This window comes from Temnothorax curvispinosus, unplaced genomic scaffold, assembly GCF_003070985.1.
Source record: "Temnothorax curvispinosus isolate PA1 unplaced genomic scaffold, ASM307098v1 QBEX01010178.1, whole genome shotgun sequence".
In the NCBI taxonomy this organism is placed as follows: domain Eukaryota; kingdom Metazoa; phylum Arthropoda; class Insecta; order Hymenoptera; family Formicidae; genus Temnothorax; species Temnothorax curvispinosus.
The window spans coordinates 170,290-184,802 of NW_020219958.1; the positions used below are offsets into that span (position 1 = coordinate 170,290).

At 41.2% G+C, this 14,513-nt stretch overlaps 1 protein-coding gene across 7 annotated transcripts in view; it reads left to right on the forward strand.

Annotated features, from left to right (window-relative positions):
- LOC112459860 (peroxidasin-like) overlaps window positions 1-14,513 on the forward strand; it is a 124,416-nt gene that overhangs the window by 3,077 nt on the left and 106,826 nt on the right. Inside the window, exons 1-2 of one of the 7 annotated variants that reach the window (XM_025024215.1) lie at window positions 4,811-5,367; window positions 6,690-7,266. The exons of 1 other annotated variant lie outside the window; for it this stretch is intronic. The gene's annotated coding sequence lies outside the window, so the exon portion shown is untranslated. Of the gene's footprint in view, window positions 1-4,810; window positions 5,368-5,415; window positions 5,435-6,689; window positions 7,267-14,513 lie in introns of those variants that run through there. 5 more of the 7 variants (XM_025024214.1, XM_025024218.1, XM_025024219.1 and 2 more) reach the window with 5 other exon arrangements.

Below are 14,513 nucleotides of genomic sequence, written 5' to 3' on the forward strand. Positions count from 1 at the left end.
AGTCAAGTTCGGCGAAATTCCGTTTCGACAAGGTTCAACAGTATTGCCTGTTATATATACGTGATCGCGCGTTGTTGTTTATGACGTTACGTTGTTATGGATAGAACGTTGCACGCCGAAAGATTCGCATATGCACGAATACGCGATACGCTCAAGTAGCTCGCGCGATCGAACTAATTTCCTCCGCTCCAATTCCCTAAAGAGAGAACGAAAATTTTCGGTTATCTCTGATCGCAGCTTCTATAATTGCTTGAATTAATTCACCGTGAATTGCTTTATTCGAAATTAATTAGCTCGACGATGCATAGAGGGATCTCGAAGTCTCAAGTTTTGAACACTGAATGTCTCTGTGAGTAAGCATCAAGTTAAGATTCCATCGAGACGAGACCTGTTTGAAAATGAATAGGATTACACAAATAGGAGGAAGATTTTATTATTTATTTGCCAACATCGCGAAACTCGAAACCCATTAAGCTTATTCTTCTTTGCATGTAACTCACTGTTGATTCTCCGATATTTTTGATAAGGAAGAAACTGTTTTCGACCTTTGATAAAAAAATAACGCTCCCTGCATCAAACGCGTCTGTTGTTCAAGACTCGTGTAAAGATAAAGGTAACGCGTAAGGAAAGGGCGCGCGACTCTCTAGCCAGAGAAAGGGTCGGAAGACGGCCGTATACATCCGACCGTTCGTAAACAGTTTACGGATGCGTGCTGTGCGATGCGTGTTTAAACGCGGGTAATAAGAGCGTAACGCGCTGAATCACGAACAAAGGGTAATAGCGCTCGTAACTCGAATATTAACAGGGTCTCTGCCCGATTCAATTTAGCGCGGGTTTGCCCAAAATTGGATCTCTCAGTCGCCGACGCGTCGATCCTCGAGTTGATACCCTCTGTACCGATTCTCGTTTCCGTCCAAGGCGGCATCTTCGCCTTGCGGAACCGCGAGGACATCGGACATCAGCCACGGGTGCGCAAACAAGTGTACACACGTTGGAGAACTTACATCTACACGGATGCCCGGCCGCGCGTATCTGTTAGTCTGGTACCTTCGCCACGAGCTAGGCGAAGTATCAACAGGTGCTGTCAGTCGGTTGTTTCGCTTAATCGGTTTCTATTCTGCCTGAGACTTCTAAGCTCCGCGCTTGGCAATTCGTGACACTCCCCGGGGGAATCTTAGACGTTACACCCCCCCGTTCTACGCCATTTACGTAGTCGACCCCCGATCGTGTGCCCCGTTAAGGCTACAAATCGCACTTAACCGATTACAAGGAAAAGCTGTTCTCGGGATTGCAGGGCGGGATTCAAAGGCGACGATGTAATCGTCACGATATTATGATGTAATATAACGAGTTATTTTCCGCAATTCAAGTCTTATATAGAACGATAAATCAGATAAGTCTGGTATTTCGAAAGTTTCTTAATTGCTATGGAAAAGGAACCTTTAACTATCGTCTGCCGATTTCGTTTTTTTACATTTTTCTTTTTTTAGAACCTCGATTTGGACCTCTTCTCCGTATGTACTGCCAAGCCAATTTTATACCGCTCGATTCAACGTGTAATTGAAGATACGTCTCTAACGTCCAAAATGAAATAACAAAACGCATCGTAAGCGGTCGGCAATGAGATAAGTTTGGCGTTCATTCCGCTCGCCGGTGCCAAGCCCATTCCGAGATTGAATCCCACAAAACTGACTGCGTCACGGTGTTGTAATTAATTTATAATACCTCTAATTGCGCGGGCCCATGTAGGATGTGGCTGTCCCGGCATTTAATTTGCTCGCTAATTAAACAGGCTACGTTTCCCCCCCATTGGAGTCCAGCGTGCGACCATTCCGCGCTTCTCGTCTCCCCCAACCGCTTCTTCTCGCTGTGGCTGTCGCGCTATACTTTATTACTCCTCCAAAAAGCCTCGCAATAACGCGGGAGATCCAAGTGCCCGCACTACATTCCGCAGCTGTGTATACAAGAAACGTAGCAGCGAGACACGAGCAGAAAGATGAGGCGCAGTGATTGAAAAAAGTTCCGAGATAATTTTTACTCTCTCTCTCTCTCTCTCTCTCTGTCTCTCTGCATTATGCCGTCACTATTGCAAATACAACCTGAGTTTCTTATTTAGCTCGAGTCTCATGAATATTTCTCATTTCTACCAGCAAAATTACGTAAAAGCGATTCTATCTTATATCGCTGGCGCGGATACGCTGTTGCAGCTTGCCGCTCTGTCACGTTTTCTCACACCTGCAGTCCATTACATCTTCCGATGATTCGCGAGGCATCCTGATTCGTGCTTTCACCACTACGTGTTCAGAATAGTTCAGCATAGTCGAGGGGGAGACGTAATATGTTGGTAAAATTGCAGTTGTCTGAGCGCCGGCCACGAAAATAGCGCGCGCGGCCAGAAGTTATTCGCGCTTGAAATAACGACACTCTCTTAAAATGGAACTTTATAATGAAATAGACTTTATCCGTAATATGAGTTCGATGCATGAACGGGGCACTTTATCGCATTATATATAAATTATCTGTATTAACGCGCGATTTTTGTAACGTGCCATGCGTGCGTGCGTGCTCGCGCGGCCGGATCGTCCAAGCGCCCTCGGGTCCGATATCGCAATTGCCGTTGTACCGGGGAGTGTAATCATTTCATACGACGCGTAATCATTTTACGAGCGCTATTAGCACATTATGCAATTATTACGGAAGTCCGGATACGAGCGACCGCGCGCGCAGCACACGGGGATGATTATCGACAGACAGGTAACGATATGTTGATGGGCCATTGCCGACAGCACTGTCCGATAATATAGCGATGTACAGAAGTATACGCGCGCGCGCAGGATCGGTATATATATTTTGGAGGGACAATTGGCATGTAAAATGGTAGCCGCACGCCATTATTGTATTGTACTTACAAAATCAAGTAGAACTTCATTTCGAGAGCGTGCTCGACGTTCCGACATTGTATACGGGCTTGTATACGCTCATGGCCTAATCCATTAACATTTGCATTCGATTTATCGTATCGTTCTCCGAAATGGGAAATAGTGAATTGATGCAAATGTTAAACTTTTGTGCGCGCATGTAACGACCTTAAATTTTATTTTTTGGCGTCGATCACGCGCGCGCGTTTCTCTTCGCGAATATTGTGTTCATTGTATTTCACATTAAATGGTTTTACAAGCAGGCGTACAAATATTACATAATAAATACTTTAGCGTAGAAATGGAAAGCGAATCGCAGAACGTGAAAATTCGTGTCAAATAAAAAAAAAAATGTGCAACTTGTTCGATCGGGGAATCGACGGTAAATCAGTGAAGCGTACGACGTGTCTCCGCGGAAAAATGATGAAGTATTTAATATAAAGTTAATGTAGCTCGCGAGAACGGAAGACTTGATCGATACCGGTCATCAATCAGTCTGGTATCTATCTTGGGCAAATGTGTCATTGATTCCGTTATGTTTTATAAATTTTCGCGGTATACGCGTGAAAAAAGGAAAACGCAGTTGTAGTAAAGTTGGCGATACAATTGCACGGATCGAAATCAGAAATCTCTATGGAAATATGTATCGTTACGCCGATTGTCAAATGTAAATTCGGCAAAATTACATCGTTTTCTATCATTGAGGAATTGCCTTCGCTTTTAGGATGTAAAAATCACATTTAAGAACAGATTTGTCGAGAATAGGAGAAATATATTAGAATTAGAGAAACTGCAGATTGCGCCGCGCCGCCGAATAATTTTGGCGCGCTGAATTTTATATCCCGATATACGTCGTTCATTTGTTCGCCGGCCCGCTGGAATCTGCTACCGATGTGGCGGGATGAAGGGCGCCTGACATCACGGTTATTGCATAATTATGCAAATTACGAGTTCCACCGACCTACGATCACGCGGATGTTTCGATTGGCACAAAAGTATTTGATACATTTGAATACCCGGAGGGGCGAAAATATGAAACGGGTTAAATCAAATTTATCCTCTTTCGAGCTGCAACATTACCTGTCATACCCCGAGAGCGTGACGTGCCAGTACAGTTTGCAGCATACGAATCAAAATGCGTCATATCCATAGAGCGATAGACCATCGAGTGTCAGTACACTTTGTCGGGCATTTAATTTCGGCGGTCTTCAAAGCACCGTGCTTGATATTGCTCTTTCGCTTTTTACAAATGGTTATACCTCGCTAAATATTTTACCCATGCAACTCGCAAAAAGTGACAAACGATCCTTGGTCCGCTTTCAATTGATTCACGTAACATGATATTCCATGTTAATATGATAGGAAAAATAAAAAAAGAAAGTTATGAGCAGACGAGTTCGGGGTATAGTAACAATACGCGACAATAAATATTTCCTTATACATCGGACAGTTTAACATTTCTTGACCGTTCGTTGCAATAACAGTCCAAACCCCAACAATCGACAGGCCGTTTCTCAGGCGTCGTAATTGCTGCCTATTATGAATCTAATCGCGATCTATTATGCAATCTCCCTGGATTCAGCGGGGAGAATTAACGTGATATCTAATGACGCGCGTGATAGCCATTGCATGGAAACGATCGTGAAAACCGCATGGTACATCCGCGATGGGGCATCGCCCCGTGTCGGCGTCCGTGTTTTACGAAGTCGTGAAAGCAAGCACGGGCTCTCACGCGTGGAGAACGAGTGGAAAACTCGTCGGTGTGGGTCGGCGTCGGTGGCTGCCGCAAAGCGGGGAGTCAGGCCGCGTATAGGGGGTTGCGAAAGGGGTAGATGCGTCGGCGTGTTGCGCCGTAGCTTTTGCCGCGGCGCCCGGCAGTCCATTGGCGAAGCCCTAACGAGCAGCGGCCGAGAGCGGAGCATTCCCACGGAAAGATTCATAAGAATTCGAGCGGGCGAAAGTGGACGTGCTTTTTTTTTCGCGCGCGCATCGATATGCCGTAACTTCTTTTTCTTTTTTCTTTTCATATACGAGCCGCTCCTTGTTGCCGGTCGCGTTGCCGGTTGCATCCCCGCGTATTTTTTTTACGTCGTGTCGACGGTAAATAAGCGTCATCGCACAGATAAACATTATTTTGGTGACGAACTTGAGGCGACACTGTGAAGTGACTCGCGTCATACTCCGTACCACGGAGAGCCGGGCGAAAAATTTGAAAAGCGGTGCACTCGGATGAATCCTCGATGAACGAGTACCGTGAAATTTTAGTGCTTCGGACCTCGGAGTCTGTCGGCGACATGTGATCGTGCGCGAGGGAGAAAGAGAGAGAGAGAGAGAGAAAGAGAAAGATAAACCGCGCGTGAATTCGCACGCGATCTCGGACGCTAATTGCTCTCTCGCGTATATCGGCTGCTGCGATTCGTGGAGTGATCGTAGAAATCAAAGACACACAGTAGGCCGAATATCGCTTTCCCATTTTTTATTTTCGTTTATACGCGAACGTAACGATTATGGCACGGGTTAGCAAGTTTTAAGGAAAATGATGTAGAAAGGCATGAAATAGTTAAAGAATTTATTCACGTCGTCCCTACATAATTTCAACGAGTTTATTATTTCGATCAAATCTTGGAAATGCTTGATGAATTTTATATTTTTTGTAAAATCTGACGTGCGATAGCGCGTCACATTCATCATGCACAATATGAATTGCAAAATTGGATGAAATTATTAATGTGGACTTATCGCGAAAAGATTTATACAACGTGAGAACGAATGAGTAAAAAGACGATCGGTCAAAATCACGATTGAAATTTCTGTGGTGAAAAACATGCGAGTTTCCCCTTTTAGCGTGTGACATCGCGCACGCTAAATCTTACCGCATCGTGTCACGTTGTTAGTTTCGGATTAAAAACTATACGCCGGTCACTGGTAAAAGTAGGGCACGTCCGGTCCCGCCCTTCGAGGCATTACCTGATCCAGCCCGAAGGACAAAGAGAGGAGATAGATGGAAAAAAAGTAAAACGAAAAAATGCACACGAAATTACGCGCGAGGGAAAAAGAGGTCGTATGAGCTTCATGACGTGATTCGCGCCATCGATTGTGCGATGGAATTGACATTACGAACGCAGAATTTTTCTACCCCAGACGGCGATAGATTTTTTTTATGACTTTCGCCGAGAGCTGTGATTTTTTTACGAGGAGCAATCGGAGCTGATCTGTTATTTAAATCGCGCTTATTAAATACCGATAAAGAAGTATACATTTATCGAGGATTTCAGTTGATTGACGACCCGACGATATATATTCGAGCATTTTTACAATATTTAATTCAACTTGATCCGATTCAAGTTAGGTCAGATAATAGTTACCTTAGAGCTTTATGTTTGCAGAGCGTTGATATTGTAAACAACAGTCAATGCTGTAGCTCTCTCAGAAACGCTTAACGTGCTCCGGGCCGTTTAGAACGTGAGCGAGGACTACAACTTACGTAACGGGAAGAGATGGGGAAATTTCCTCTCTGTTTGTTATCTCCGGTCCATCGACCGTTATCTTTTTGTGTACACTAAAACGTGTGTACACGATATTGCAGTGTTCTCTTTTACTTCAAATAATGGCGCAAGGCATGAAACATACAAAAATGAATTGTTTTCTTCCGCAATAACTTTTCGAATAAAAATGTAACAATTTTTGTTCGATAAATTCAGCGGACGATCGCGCGTCAAGAAATTCCCGCTCCGTTCCAAGCGACTGATGTGCACGTTCGCGAAATTGCAGGTCGGCGGTGCGCGGGAATTGTTTCGACACATCGCGAACTGTGATTCCACGCGAATTACTCCCGGTCGAGCGATACTCCCCTGCATGTAGCGCCCCAACTCGCAGATGTATCGCGGAGAATCCGAATACGCGTTCTCTGATCGAGCGTGGATGACCATTACTACTTGAAGCAATATTCCGAAATGCTGGCGCTTGCCGCGGAATAGATTCTGTTTCACGGTGATGGCAGCGTTTCGCGCGGGTGAATCGTAAGGTGCGATTCCGGAGAAAGTAGATAATCGTATGATTTAACCGTTTAAGCGGCGATGAAGGAGAATGAGGGGTGGGAAGAACGGTCGTGTTAGCCTCTAACCGCGAGATTCTTTTCTTCGCGCGGCGGAAAGTGTCAATACGGGGGAGAGCTGATGATTTTTGACAGAGCCGGTATCAGTGAAGTTGCATGAAGAGAAACGAACGGAGTAACGTGGCGATAAAGCGGGGCAAAAATAGAGCGAAGGGAAAAAGTGAGAGACGGAAATTCGTGAGGTGGGAGACAAATTCGTGAGCGGAGCGACATATCGTGCCGCCGCATAAAGAAGTAAGTATATCAATAGCAATTGATCGATAATTATCAATGCCTGTACGCGCAGTTTATTAGCGCGTTTGTGTTTCCCCGGCGTGAATCGATAACGCTGATTTACATATTTTCCGATAACGCCGCATACTTCAACGTGGCGCGTTAGAGGTGTAATCGCATGTAATTATCGTGCGTGCGTGTAACGAGCTCGGGGGACCGCTTCCTGATCATTTCAATGCTTTTAATTTGCACTCGATTTAAGGCAGCACTTCGACACGTTTTAATTTTATCCGCCGAGCGATTATCCGTCAGCGCATAGATTCGATGAGAACTGCACATGTGTTTCGTGTTAATTGCATTCATCATAGATTTAAAATGTGATAGGTTATTACGCCATTTACGCATCCTAATTTTAGATGCAAATATAGTAAACGGTTAACAGTAAACAGTTTGTCGTTAACAGTTATCAAGTTATAAAAAATTCTATTAAATGTAATTCCAATATCCAATTAAATATAATTCCAAATGTATGTCAAGTATAATTCCGATGTATAATTAAATTCCGATAATTCATATATTATATTCACGTACTTTGGAATAAATTACACGCGGAGTAAAAATTGGCAAATTGGTTAAGCCAATTTAATTCGCCACATCTTGCCTTACGGCGTAATGACGATTTATTTATATTATATTACTAATAACAGTGAAATATTCGCCCTTTGGCAATTAATGGGATATAAAAGGCGATGCAATCGCGATTTTACAATGTGGCATCTGTTGAAATAAGTTTGCGCCTTAGCATACCCGGTTTTATCGCTCATCCCCGATTTTCATTACATTCCTCTTTCTCGTGAAAACATTTTAGCGCGGAAACTAAGACGAGATATCCCGTATAATATCTCGTGATTTGCATTTTCACGCTTGCGGCCGTCTCCACATTAGAGGAGAAACACTTTCCTATCTGCATTAATAAACGAGATTTGTGAGAGCCATTCGTTTCGGTGGGAACAGAGCGTATAATACCGACGGTATCGCGAACAGATTGAATTTATTCATTGCGCATAACGTTGCGGAATTGTTTCTTTATACGCCTGATAGAGTGGATGCATCGACGAATAGGTAACAGTAGTCGGCTAAACGAATATCGTTAAATTGAGCGATAAATTTCAAAGGACCAATTATTTTTTTCCGCGAACATTATAACGCTACCGTAACATAACGGTGACTGTATTTGCGGATAATTAGGAGGGAATTACGTATGGGTTATTTCGCGCAGGGAGATGAGGTGTCAGATAAATGCATGTATTATAATATGGTCGTTACGTACGTACGTGACGGGCGCCTTAGCCAACTTGCATGCGCGGGATGCCACGCTTGTGCGCCACGTAAGGTGAAAACGGGTCAAGAGGATCCCGTCATAAGAAAGTTAATACCGCATATGTCGCAGCTTGCTGAGCGTGAGGCGGCAAGAAGGGGCCACTTTTAAATGATAAATTACTTCTAATGGCGTCAGTTTGCTGGCTGGCGCGAACTTTGATGAGTTTTTATCCGGGCGGGCGGTGCGTCTACCGCTCCTCCAGGAGTCGCGTCTTACGTCTGCTTAATCCCGACGAGCTTAATCTTCGTGACGCCCAATTTTTGTCGCGTCCAATCTTCGTAATCGATACGCCGGATTGAAACGGACGAATTCATTTAACGACACGCGCGACTGATTTCCCGTTTTTACGATTTTATACATTTACGTGCAACGTAATTCGTGTTTTCCTCGGAACGTCCCAGATGTGACGTTAATTTAAAGATCTTCGCTAACATTAACGGCTTCCTCAAGAATGAATTGCCGTTCGTGTTCCCTCAACGAATGAATCGCGTCGAACGACGCGCGCTATAGGATTCCCTTAACCCGATTTACATCCGGGTAGCTTAATTGGAGAAGCGGGGAACGTTACTAGTTCTATCGTTCTATACTAAATTCCAATCAGCGTTGCGACGGCATTCTCACGGTTGCCCACTGCGGCGATTTCATTCTAATCATCGCCTTACCTTTGATAACGCAGAACGTTATTCTGGGTGATTATTTCTCATTCTGCAACACAGCGCAACCGCGTTCAAAATATCGATATATACGCCGTTGATATTTCACGAGACACGATACATGTCGTAGCATGCCTTGCGGCAATATTTGCACTTTAACGTTCCGGACGATTATAGTAATTGTATCGCGACGTTATCGGTAATGATATATTCTCAATGTATATGCGACGGGAAATTATATATTCTCCGAAATTGATAAATGTCAAGAGAACTGATCAATTATTTAATTAACTGACGCGTTAGATTGCAGCTGCGGTCAACGTGGAGTAAAAGTCTTACGAATGTAAAAAATCTGTGACGTTAATAATAAAATGTATAGCGACATGTATTAGTAATATCGGTCAAACTCTTGTTTAGGGGAGGCATCTCCAATGATCTTGTCCTTCACATATATTATACATAGATGTTACCTTCTGAATAACCTTTAAAAAGTTTCAGCCGTCGCTCGGGTTGTTTAATAAAATTTATTAACAAAATAAATTTAATAAATGGAATGTAATTTTCCGACATCATGTACATTTAAGAAGGTATCTATATACATACCTGAACCGTACAATGATAAACCTTGTTATAAAAAAATTGTAAGTATATTTCTAGGGACTTCGCCCCTCACCTAGAGATGTGCGATTTTTAAAATTGTGGTCGCGATCGCGATCTTCCTTAAAAATCGCAGTGAATGCGATATATATCGCATTTCGATTTTTATCTTATATTCTAAATTGTTCGTTATGTTATGTCATGTAATTTTAAATTTTACGATTTTTGAAAATTTTATTATACATTTTGATTGTTTTAAATCATAAAATTTAAAATTATATAATGTAACGGGGGAAATTTAATATAGTATTCGCGATATAAAATAACAGGTTCAAAATAAAGAGGAGCAAATTTTAAACAACCATGTCTAGTGTTAAAAATAAGCGTATTTATTAATCGGAACCAAACGTATATTTATAAAATTCAAATCAGATTTTTGGACCTTGTATATAGTTTCACTAGGTTTCTGTAAAACTTTTAAACAGTAAACTCACTATATTGTTAAGGAGAACTTTTTATTATTGTTGTTAACATTATACCACTGAAGATGGCTTGAACAGGAGCCGAAACGTTTGGAATTTGGATTTTGAGAAATAAATTATTATAATATTTAAACACATCTGGATCCGCGTGTGACCCTTACAGCCTCTTCCAATTTATATTTGAATTTCGAGGGTCTTTATATTATTACATTTTATTAAAATTCAAATCATTTTGTTTTACCATTTTCTTATATAAATATTTAATAAATAAACACTTTATTAGAAAAGTGCAATTTTGAACTGTGTTTGCGATTTTAAATCGCAGGCGCAATTTTATATCCCGTGCGATTTTGCGATTAAAAATCTAATTACATATCGCATTACGATTCAAGAAAAAAAAGCACGGTGCTATAGCGATGTATTGCAGAATCGCACATCTCTACTTTTATCCCGCCCAAAAATATACTTACCAATTTTTTATAACGAAGTTTATTATTGCACGATGTGGAAACCCATGGAACCATTTTATGTTAAGAGAAATAACTTTTTTTTATAAAAGTCGCTAAAAAGGTATACTGTCACCGTAATATATAAGTTCGATTTGAGTTAGGTTTTTTGTAGAGTGAGGGTGCAAGGGAGGAGCGGATTCTCTTCTTCGCTTATACTATATGTACTATATGTTCATATATACATTAGTCATTTATGAAAATAACTGTTATATTTTTAAACTTTTTTTTGTTAGAGTCACTCATTGTTTTGTTCAACTCTTTAATAAACAATGAATGACGGTTAAAACTTTTTAAAGGTTACTCAAAGGGATGATCTTTATAATATATGTGATAGACAAGGTCAGAGGTGCCTCCCACTAAACAGGAGTTTTATCATAATAATGTATATATATGTATACATATTAATGTGACTAAAGAAATATTAATTATTCCTCTTTAGCACGTTTATGCACGTTTTTAGCACGTATATTTCGGTCTCGTTGTATCTCACGACTCACGAAAGTTTGGCGAGACGAGAGAAACAAGCAGCAAGTAGCGCGCCAAGAAATAAGTGGCATTAAGACAACTAATTAAATATTTTATGGCAGAGTAGCAACAACTTTAGCAGTAAATCTTGCGGAAAGAGAAATCGCATGGTTCGTGAGGAAGGGCCCGTGTTACAAGGCTATAATATAAATTGTAAAGTGTTCGCGTAGCTATCTCGTACAATGCTTGACGCCAGGAGCTATAGTTAAACACTCGGGATAGATCTTCGTCGATGTTGCTATTGTTATCGTCGATTTAATCGCACAGTTTTAATTCCGTAATCCGTCTCTTCTTTTTCCTTCTCGACTATCTGACATACAGACGTTTTTGATCGCGGATTTGATATTCACATTCGTCGGAGTTACTTGAGCGATACGACTTTTCAGATACTCACACAGTTTTATGTGTACTCAGCGATCGCGCAATAGATACCCCGCGTGAATCCCACCTCGCGCAAGGGAGAGGCTTATTACCCTCGGTACCGTCGATTTATTCGCAAGGAAATATGTATACGATCTTCGTCTCCTCGGTTATCTCCTCTCCCGCGTTGGTCGTAACGTGGGCCGTGCTGAATGTAAGCCGCATTGCCGGCGACAGCTTGATCGCTCCTTAAATTACTTTACACACCCGCGAGCATTGCTCGTGGCGGCGAAACGTTTATACTTGTCTTCATTGTTCTCCTTCCCCTTGCGACATTCTAGGAGGTAAGACGCAATCCGTGCACTCGTTTAACTCGCCGGTGTTTACTGCATCGCGAGATTATTATACTTCTTTATAATGATTATACAGCAGGGATGGAAAAGTTACTTTTTAAAAAGTAGCTAATTATTGTTACTCGTTACTGAGTAAAAAAAGTAACTAGTTACGGTTTTTAGTTTCTGATTCTCAAAAGTAACTCGGTACCATTACCGTTACTTAAAAAGTAACGACTTGTTACTTTTTCCGTTATTTTTTTAATGCTAAAACGAAATCGCAGACTAAAAAATTTATTTTTGTAATATTTTTTGTTAAAATATTAATAAAATGAATAAAATGTTATATTTTAAATCGCAAGATCACAAAAAATTTAAAGAGAAAGGTTTTATAATGCTCAAAATGCAAATAAAAAATTGTAGTTTTTATTCAATTTATAAATACAGCTAAAGTTATACTCTTTTGTACCTTTAATTTCGTATTTAAAAATTTAAAAACGCAGCGGCGAGAGCGCGGTATCAAAACATTCATAAAGTTTGTTCTTTTACTAATACGGTTCTGTGATTTATTTATATCTTAAAACTATTTTTAAGACAATTTTAAATATAACAACGGACTATAATGATCTGTCAAAGGCTAAAGATTTACTATACAAAAATTATGACATAAATAGATTCAAAATATAAAAAGTAACGATAAAAAGTAACTATTAAATTCCTTACTGAAAAAAATGTAACTACGTTACAGTTACAAAAAGAAAAAAATAACGTCGTTACCAGTCCGTTACCAAAAAAAGTAACTGTAACGGTAACGGCATTACAAGTAATGCGTTACTTCCTAACTCTGGAATACACGACAACGAATGTTTAATGGGATTGCACAATAGAAGGGCTATACGCATGTGCCTATGCGTCTCGACTTACGACTTCGTCTTGAGGAGAGCTCTTCCTCGATCTCCCTGCTTCCTCGTCCCCGTTATCGTTACCTTCTCCCACATCCCCATTTCCTACATCGCGCTATGCTGCAAGCGCTACGAATTCTCTCGCTACAGCGCTGGCTCTTACCCTCGATACGCTCGTAAGTTGCTACGAAATGTCGTCTTGGGGCGAAAGTTCGCAGCCGCTGTAATTGAGCCGCCATATCGCTCGCAGTTATCGACCGCGCGAATCCAGGATTGCTACGTTATACCTTTGAGAGTGATTTCCCGTGGATGTCGGGCGCAGACTCGCTGCTACTTGCGGTGCTCACATGTAGCCTACTTATGTTCTGGCAAATCGCGAATCGAGCTAGCGAGGGAATGATACTGCAACGATATGGGGGTAACGGAATATGATAACCGATATATATATAACGCGAGAGCGTTCTCGCAGGATGGAACGAGGAATGCTTGTCTCAGATCATCAACATGTATAGTGATAACAAGTTTTTAAAAAATTTGCTTTTTCGCTTTTGTTCTTGCAAATATCCATTTTTAATCGCTACGATTTATTATTGTTAATTGCTTTCAGTCGCGCCTAAGTAGAGATTTCTCGTTCCGACGTTTTAAAAATATGCCAATTTTTTTGAATTTTAATAGTTACTAATGATGTAGTTTTATTCCACATCAATCTTTAAAGCGGCTATGTAAACGCAATTAATCAGTCGCCTTCTCGCCGTTTTTCCGATAATACTTGTTCCGCATTTGCTTATTTACAATAGCATTCCGGAGTTTTCACTCTAAATCCTGCGCGTTTCTCAATAGAAATCAGCTAGGTCAATATATCGAATGTAGGCAGCATTCGGAATGCTTATTTTCGTCGTACCGATTCGATTATGTTGGTTCTCGAAGGATCCGTCTCGCGACCTCTTCAACGTTCTTTCGGATGCTCGTTCTAAGAGGATTAGGAAGCGTTCTCGAATGCGTTGCAATCTACTCTTGATTTCTTGTAATTTAATGTTATTATCGAGAGAAAAAGAGAGAAAAGGGGGGCGGAGGGAGAGGGGGGGAGAGAAAGAGAGAGAGAGAGAGAGAGCCGTCGGTCTTGTCGATGTTCAAAGAAAAACGAAAAAGAGTTTCATATCGTTGAATCTCGACGTATGCATAGCCGGCTTATTTTATACGGGATGCTCTAGCGATTGAGCTATTTTACGATGTATCGAATAAGGATTATGCGATATATGAAACCTCCCAGAAATAAGGTAGAATATGTTTTACATTCCTCGTATGAGCTCGCAGAAAAATTATTCATGTATCAATCTGCTTTTACAACAATATTTTATGTAAAATAAATAGAGAATTTCGTTTAAACCGTTATTTTTTTGGAAAATTTGAAATAAATCCGTAGTCGAAGGAAACGTAGCGAAGAGTGATGAAGGAACCCGCATAAAATCGCATTTGATCAAGAAGCTTATCGCCGAATAAACTTTAAGCTCGATACAATTTCTTATA